Raw genomic sequence first — 8017 nt, forward strand, 5'->3', positions numbered from 1 at the left:
TATCGGATCCGATTCACATCCCTAATACTTACTGATTAATTATTTTCTCTAATAAATTAAGCTTCTTAATGCTAGCCTTGAATAGATTTATGAAGAAAGGAATTGTACAGCACTGTAGCAATTAATGTTTTTCTAAAGGAACCCATCTTTGTTGTGGGCCTATTTTTAAACATAACTGAGCCAATGCAGCCTGCCACAAATGGGAACATTTATGGCATATTTACATTGGTCCATAGAGACAGTTTTATCATTAGAAGCAACATAGTACTGCCTATAAAGAAAACCTATGAAGTAGATTGTAAGAGCTATTACAGACATGAGCAAGACATGTTTAAGGGAAATCCAATTTTTTTTTTATTTAGTAGTAGCCAATTCTCAAGCATGGGAATCTATTGATTGTTTTTAATAACAATGTTAAGAGTAAAGTTATGACAAATTAGACTTGGAATGTGATGGAAGAGTCAGCTTTGAGCTGAGCTTACATCCAGCCATACTTAGTTTACAAATACTCGTCTCATTAATAAATGTGCAGGCTTAAGAGTCCTTACTCTTTCAGAAATGTTGCACAATTTTCATCAGGCTGCAAGTGCTTCACATTTTTTAAATTCAGAGATGTTCCATATCAGCTTTTTTCTTGATTGTGCAACAAGCTGCAGCTGTTCTGTGCTCAAAAAGGTGCTGCTCACATTTAAATCTGTCTTGAAATAACTTGGTAAGATGTGCAAATAAGTCATTTCAGTCTTCACTGTGTGGCACTACATATTTTAGTCCTGTCCATTTTATACACAAAACACCTCTCCAAAGCAGGGCAAAATACACACTTTTATAATAAAACTAAAAATTTCCTTAACATATGAACAAGGATTTACACATTACAGTGTGTACAATATTTACATAACTACAAAAAATACATAACTGGTTTTAGTTAAGAAAAAACTCCAGATTTTGATATTTCCTGTTTCTACAGGTCAAAATTCCAATTGTCACATGGAGATGTTTTTCCTTTAAGAGTCCTCATACTTTTGAAAATTACAGATGCACAAAGAAGCAGAAGACAAGTTATGCTTGAACTTTTAAAAGAGTTTTCAGGTGGACAGCCATCAGTTCCCTGTACCGATCAGAATGCTGCACAGTGCTTCCCACCCAGTGACTGGGTGGCTTTGGGAGGACGCTGGGAGACGGTGGGTCACTAAATTTTGCTCCTGCATAGTTTTTTTTCTTTTTGGCCCATTTCAGACAGAAAAACAGAATTTTTAAATTTTATATTCAATAAATTTTCTGTGTTGTTTAAAGGCTTTTTCTCCTGGTATTTAAGCACTTCAGATGCTATTGAATTCTGCCAGCAGTTTTCATTTCCTTTCACTGTTGTAATCTTAATTAACGGCATGCAACATTTGGTCTTCGGTCTGTGAAAATTTGGTTGCTCACATTTGTGTATATTGTAACCAGGTTGACCATGGGGAATGATCATTTTTTCCAGCTTTCCCATCTTTGCTTTTAACACCTGAATGGAAAAAAAAAAAGTTTAAAGATTTCACTGGAATAAAAAAGGCGAGCAGTATCTTTAAATCTTTTTTTCAAAAACTAGATTTCTAGCCTCCTAACTGGAGTCACTAGCCTAAATAAAAGCTAGATGTCATGGTGCTCACATTTAATGATTATGACCAACAGGACCAGTTGTACATCTTCAAATTTATCATAGTACATTCATCCCCTTTAAGGGGGATAGGGAGGAGGGCAACAATTCATGAGACTGCAAAAGTGACATCCACCACAGAATAATATGTTTATCCCTCCAGTACTTGCTCAGGAAATACAGAAAACTATTTAGAAAGCGTCGGTATACCACCAGTTTGAAGAGCACGGAACCGTAAGTTTTAAGAGACGGGGCAATATTAAATAAACTTCAAGGTAACGGATCTTGAGTGGATTAATGTCGCAGGACTTAGAAACCTTAATATGTGCTTGGTTGCCAGTTACATTCTTCTCGCATAACCAGGACCCTTCAAAACGTAAAAAAACCCCTCAAATATTAAATGATCCAGAAGGAAGAAGTCAAAGGTGTCAACGGACAACGGAATTACGAGAAGCGAGAGCACTACCGTTTCAAGCAGCAGTCTCAGAGCCTGTGCTATAAACAAGCCGTCTACGCCCCCGTTACAAATACAGGCGGTCTTTCGGGTGGGGGGAGGGGGCGTGTGGGACGAGAGCCCAGCACAGACGGCGACCTCCCAACGCTACCGGGTATCTCCCGGGAGCCCCCCCACCCGGAACTCAGCACCTCTCGCGCGCCAGAGAAGCGCTGCCTCACCCGACACGTAGCGCCCCGACCCGGGCAGCAAAACAATGCTGCCCGCAAGCCCCGCCCACCCCAGCCGCACGCGGCCCCAGAAAGCCCCTGGAAGGCTGCCCGCGTTCTAATTCCGTTCTGTTGCTGGGCGCAGCGGGTCTTCCGATTGGCCGCATCCGACGAACCAATCGGCTCCGCGAGCACCTCCCACCTCCTTCCCCCAGCTGTCGCTCAGCGCAGGATAAACGCAATGGAAAGTTTCACCGCCGCTGCCCCTGAACAGCCCGTTACTCCCTTCCCCCAGCACACGAGCGCCCCCCCCGACCCCTCATCACTCCTTCCGCAACCCTTTTATTTGCTCACTCTGACGGCGGAGTTCCTCCGCCTTCGCTTGGCGTTGAAAGACTCTGGCCACGGTACAAGGGAAGCCGAATGCCATCGAGCCCCCATTCCCGGTCAAGATCGGGGGAGGGGGGTTAGTGCTCGGACGGCTGGGGCAGAAAGTGAGCGGACTCGCACCCACAGCAGACCGGAAGAGATTTGAAAACGATCTGTTCCAGTACAAGCATCAACTAGCAAGACTCCCCCCACCCCGCCCGCCTTTATACGACTGCCTCTCCCCGCCCCCACACCTCGATTCCTCCCCTCCTCAAGAACGATCAGGAGCCGCCCCTGGCCCCGCGCTTACCTCCTTCCGCAGCATGCTTATACTGCGCGGCTCGGGCCGCTCCATCCTCGGAGCCGGGGTTCCCAGTCGACGGGGTGTCCCCACCCACTTTCGCCGGGCCGTTGACCCCGGGAGAGAGGATACGCTCGGCGCACCCCACTCCTGCTGTCTTGGCCCGGGGCTGCGGGCCGCGCTGGCCCGGCTCCAGGCTGCTCCTCTTGGCCAGGCTTGGGCGGTGCGGGTGGCGGTGATAGCGAGCTGGTAAAAGCCCCGAGGGGTTCCGCTTCCCCTTCTTCCTCCGCCTGGCTTTTTTCAGTGTCACCCCGGGGTCTCTTAGCGCAGGTCGGGGGGCCGCCGCCGCTTCCTCCTCCTTTTTCTCCCGCGCCGTCCCCCGAGAAGCCGCCTGCCATAGTAGATCTTGAGCTGGAGCCAGCGGCCGCCGCTTCCCCCCGTCCTCGGCCATCGCTATCCGGGCGAAGAGGGGCGCCGTGGAGGTTACCATCGGGGACCTGGACGCTTCCCCCCTAGAGTTCCGCTCCCCCCTGTGGGCACAGCCACAGCCGTGACTGTCAGTTCTGCCCAGCCTAACAGAGAAAGTTTGGAGGGGAGAAAGAGAGAAAATGGCGTCTGGAAATGAGAGTCGACGAACAGCTGGACGCGATTGTTTTTGTTGCCGAACGTGAGAGCCGAGTGGCCGCGCCCCCTTCCTTTTGTGTCCTCCTGCACCTGCGCGGTACGAGCAGGAGGTGCGGCCGCACAGCTGAAATCCTCGCCAGGCAGTGGGCGGGGCCTGTCTGCTTCCCTTTCCCCCAAATACGTGCTAGAGCGCTTGCGGACTCTGTCACGGGAAATTTCTTTTCTTGCGTCTCTTTTCTTGTGACGGAAGGGTGGAGGTTCAAGTCTGGAAAGTTTGTTGCTGAGGGGTTTTTTTTTGTTGTTGTTAAATATAGGTTAAGGAGCCATAGGTTTATTTCACTCTATTTTTCTAGATGTAATTAGTTACTCACCTTTTCAAAGCATAGTTCCAAGGTGAGTTAGAACTGGTACGGTAGTTATTTCCTTTCTAATCTAAGTTGGTAGGTCAGACATGGCTTCTCAGATGTCTAATACTTGAAAATTCACGACCCCAGAGGATGACCAAAACAAATTAGTAAGGGTGTGCAGCTCCCCTCCACTAACTGCGCCTTTTCACACTCCCTGCACTCCAGCTAATACCCTATGTCAACCTCCAACCTCTCCGGAGGATCTCTCCACCCCTTCTTCAGCAGACTCACAACTCTCTCATCTCACCAGCCCACTCCTTTAGCCCATTACACGGACCCTTCCAGGTGATCCTCTCAATCTCAAGCCCTTTTTATGATCCCCAACTGCTTCTTTGTCATCTCCTCCCTCTCACCCCCATCCCCCATTTCCTCCTCACTTTCATCCCTATCCCCTCTCTCACCTCCCAGCCTCCCTTACAACTGTTTTTGTAACATAACCCACCCCCTCCAGCTCTTCTAACCTCTTATTCTCTCTCACCTTCCACAGCCAATGCCCCTCCCACCTTATCCCACCCACAAACTCCTGTCTCTCATCCCTCCTTTCAAATAGCCCCTCTTCTAAACATCTCCTTGGGCAGGGTCAGCAGCAGCACATTTCTAGGGCAGGCTGATGACAGGGGCAACATTTTTCTCAGGTTCAGTGGTGGCTGAGGAAGCAGTGGCAATCTTCCATGCACACTCATGTCTGGTTTCAAGCCTAACAGCAATCTGCAGGCTGCAGCAGCGTTACTGATGAAACTCAGCATTGGGCCTGTGGGCTAGTATAAGCTCACTTTCGCAGCAGCCTTGATCTCTCCTCATAGCATGTCACAGCTTGCATAGCTTCCTGTTTCCTCTATTGAAAAAAACAAAACGTTAAAAGCCCCAGAATGGTGAGATAGCAATACTGCTGTTCTTAGGTCAATTAGTATATTTATATACAAGCCTTTGGGTTTGTAAAGGTCACAGACAAGCTTATGTGACCTTTATGACTAGGAAACCCTAATAATTACATCTCAGTTTTTTGGGGGGGTTGCTAGCGGTAATGAAAAGAATGAGGAAAAAAGCAATGGAAAAAATAATGGCTACCAACAAGTAAAAGTCTTGCATGTGCAAATAAAATTCCCAGCCTTTCAAGGGGGAAGTTGGCACTGACTCAGAGCTCAATAAACTTAAATTGCCTTCATCATGCAACACTGATAAAAAAAAATATATATTTAGAGAACTGGTATCAGATGGTAAATCAGTAGCCCTCACTCTGTCTGTCAGGTCTGTCAAAATCACTTACAAGGAGAGCCTGAAGGATCTAAATATTTATACCCTGCAGGAGAGGAGGTGCAGGGGAGATATAAAACAGACCTTCAGATACCTGATTGTGCATCGTTAATACCTAATCTTCAAACCTTTTCTGGTGGAAAGGAAACAGTAGTACTAGGGGTCATGATATGAAAACTCAGGGGGGAAGACTCGGAACCAATATCAGGAAATATTTCTTCATGGAGAGAGTGGCGAATGCTCTCCCAAAGGACGTGGTGAAGACGAGAATAGTTAATGAATTTCAAAAGAGCATGGGACGAACACTGTGGATCCCTAACGGAATAAAGAAGGGATGATGTAACATTTCTGCATGGGAGTAACCTGCATGGAGTGGCAATTACTATCATAAACAAATTGCTGGCAGACCGGATGAACCATTTGGTCTTTATCTGCCATTATTACTATATTTTCTATGTTTGGTGCATTGAGCTGGGAAGGAAATTGCTGCCAGCTCTCAAAATGACTCCTCTTTGCTTTTTATTTTTCTGCCTCTCTCTTTTCTTTTTAGATACCTCATGGCTAAATTTATGAAGATTTGTAGATTTAATGTTAATGGTAGTAATCATGCCATTAAAAATCAGAAAGTATTAAATTATGTTATGAAGCTAGAGGCAGATGTAATTATGTTTCAAGAAGCTCATCTGATTTTTAAGAAAGCTAAGAAACTCAAAGGGGGATGAGTAGATGACGGTGTCTTTTCTGTTGCACTTAAAAAGAATCAAGGTATTGCAGTTTTATTTAGGAAATCTTTAAACTTTCAAATATTATCCCAAGTTTCTGATTCAGATGGTAGATGGGCATGTGCTTTGTCTATGGTGGGAAGTATAAAAATGCTCTTTCATAAAACTTATGCCCCAAATATGGATTCACTGGAATTTATACATGACATGGCTAAGTGCTTGATAGGATATGGAGATACTCCTATTGTCATGGGCGGTAATTTCAATCAACCACTTGCTCTGATCTTAGATAGGTCTATGTTTAAGCCTACATCATTAAAACTTTAGGTGCCTTGAAAGTATGCAGTCTGCTATTGGGTTGGTAGATGTCTGGTATATCCTTCACCCTATCGAAAAGGATTTCACTTTTTTCTCTCCCCCTACACAATACATACTCTCAAGGACTTCTTTTTTCAAAAATCCCTTCTCCCTTTGGTCAAAAGGCTGATATCCTCCCTACACTGGTTTCTGATCATTGGACTATCAAAGATAACCATTGTGGACACCACTGTTGGAGGAGTAGGTCTTATTAGAGAAAGAAGGTTTATTCAGGATTTTTTTTGAGAGGAATGAATCTGATATTCTATCCAAGACTACAATATGGGATGTCTTTAAAGTTATTCTGAGGGAGAAAAGGTAATAATCAAGAGATTTTCCCAATTTGAGAAGGACATTTCCTTGTTAGGAAAAAGAGATATTCAGGATGGAACTAACTCAGTACTAATACAGCTTCAGAAGTTAAATTAACAATATAATATTCTTCTGAGCCAACAAGCAGGAAAGAACATTTATATATAAGGCTTGCTATTATTCTGAAAAAAAATCTTGTAGGCTATTAGCTCAGTACTTGGTTGCATATAGAAACAGATTTCATATTCATGCTATTAAAGTTGGGCAGGCTAAGTTAGTAGTTAATGATGAGGACATTGTACAACAATTCAAGCATCACTATTATAAACCATATTCTTCTGAGGTGCAGAATGAGGGATGTTTTCCTTTCTGGAATGGACCACCCATTATTGTCAGAGGAGGAGTATTGTTTTTGGATTCCTCCTTCTCAGTTAAAGAAATCAAATTGGCCTTTAAAACTTTTTCTCGTCATCAAAACACTTGTCCCAAATGATTTCAGCAATCTTTTTGGCCTTTTTTTTTTTTTACTTCTGAGAAGGCTGAGGGTTAGTTTTTGGATGTTTTGATTGTAGTGCTTGAAAAACTTGTCTGTGATCCTCTGTTGGGTCCAAAATTATAGATCAGTTTCTATTTTCAATGCTGATTGCAAAATCTTCTCTAAAATGTTGGCCACAAGGTTAAATTCTGAATTATGGGGGTATTATACATATGAACTAAGTGGACTTCATGAAAGACTACTATATTTTTTGACATCTCCTGATTATTTTATAATTCTTATTTCATATTACTCAATCCAAAGAAGATGGCATTCTAGCAATGACGGTCGATGCAGAAAAGCCTTTGACCGAGTGGAATGGGATTATATGTTTCGGGTTCTTCAATGTTTTGGTTGTGGTGAGAATTTCATAAGGAATATTAAAGTCCTATAAAATGTCTGCTAAATAGGATTGTTGGGACTGTTTTTGATTTGAAGAGAGGAATGAGGCAAAGACGTCTTCTTGTATTTGTCCTGGCTTTATAACCCTTATTCCTTTGCGATTCAACAAAGCCCAGATATTTTTGGTATTGAATATCAGCAATTTGGTGTAACATAGCAACTTATGTGGATGATATGTTATTTTTTTCTCGTCCTGATACTTCTTTACTGGCTCTCTTATTTTTGATGACCTATTTTTTCTGGTCTTTCTGAATTTAAAGTCAACTGGGACAAGACGGAGCTTATGCCTCTTATGAATACTGTACACAGGCTGCTTTGGGTACTTTTGCATGTAAATGATCTCAGTATGGGTTTAGGTATCTGGGTATTCCCATTTCATCCTGATATTAATCAAATAGTTATTAATATTATGCATAAAATTACCGAGTTGCTGAA

This window comes from Rhinatrema bivittatum, chromosome 3, assembly GCF_901001135.1.
Source record: "Rhinatrema bivittatum chromosome 3, aRhiBiv1.1, whole genome shotgun sequence".
In the NCBI taxonomy this organism is placed as follows: Eukaryota; Metazoa; Chordata; class Amphibia; order Gymnophiona; family Rhinatrematidae; genus Rhinatrema; species Rhinatrema bivittatum.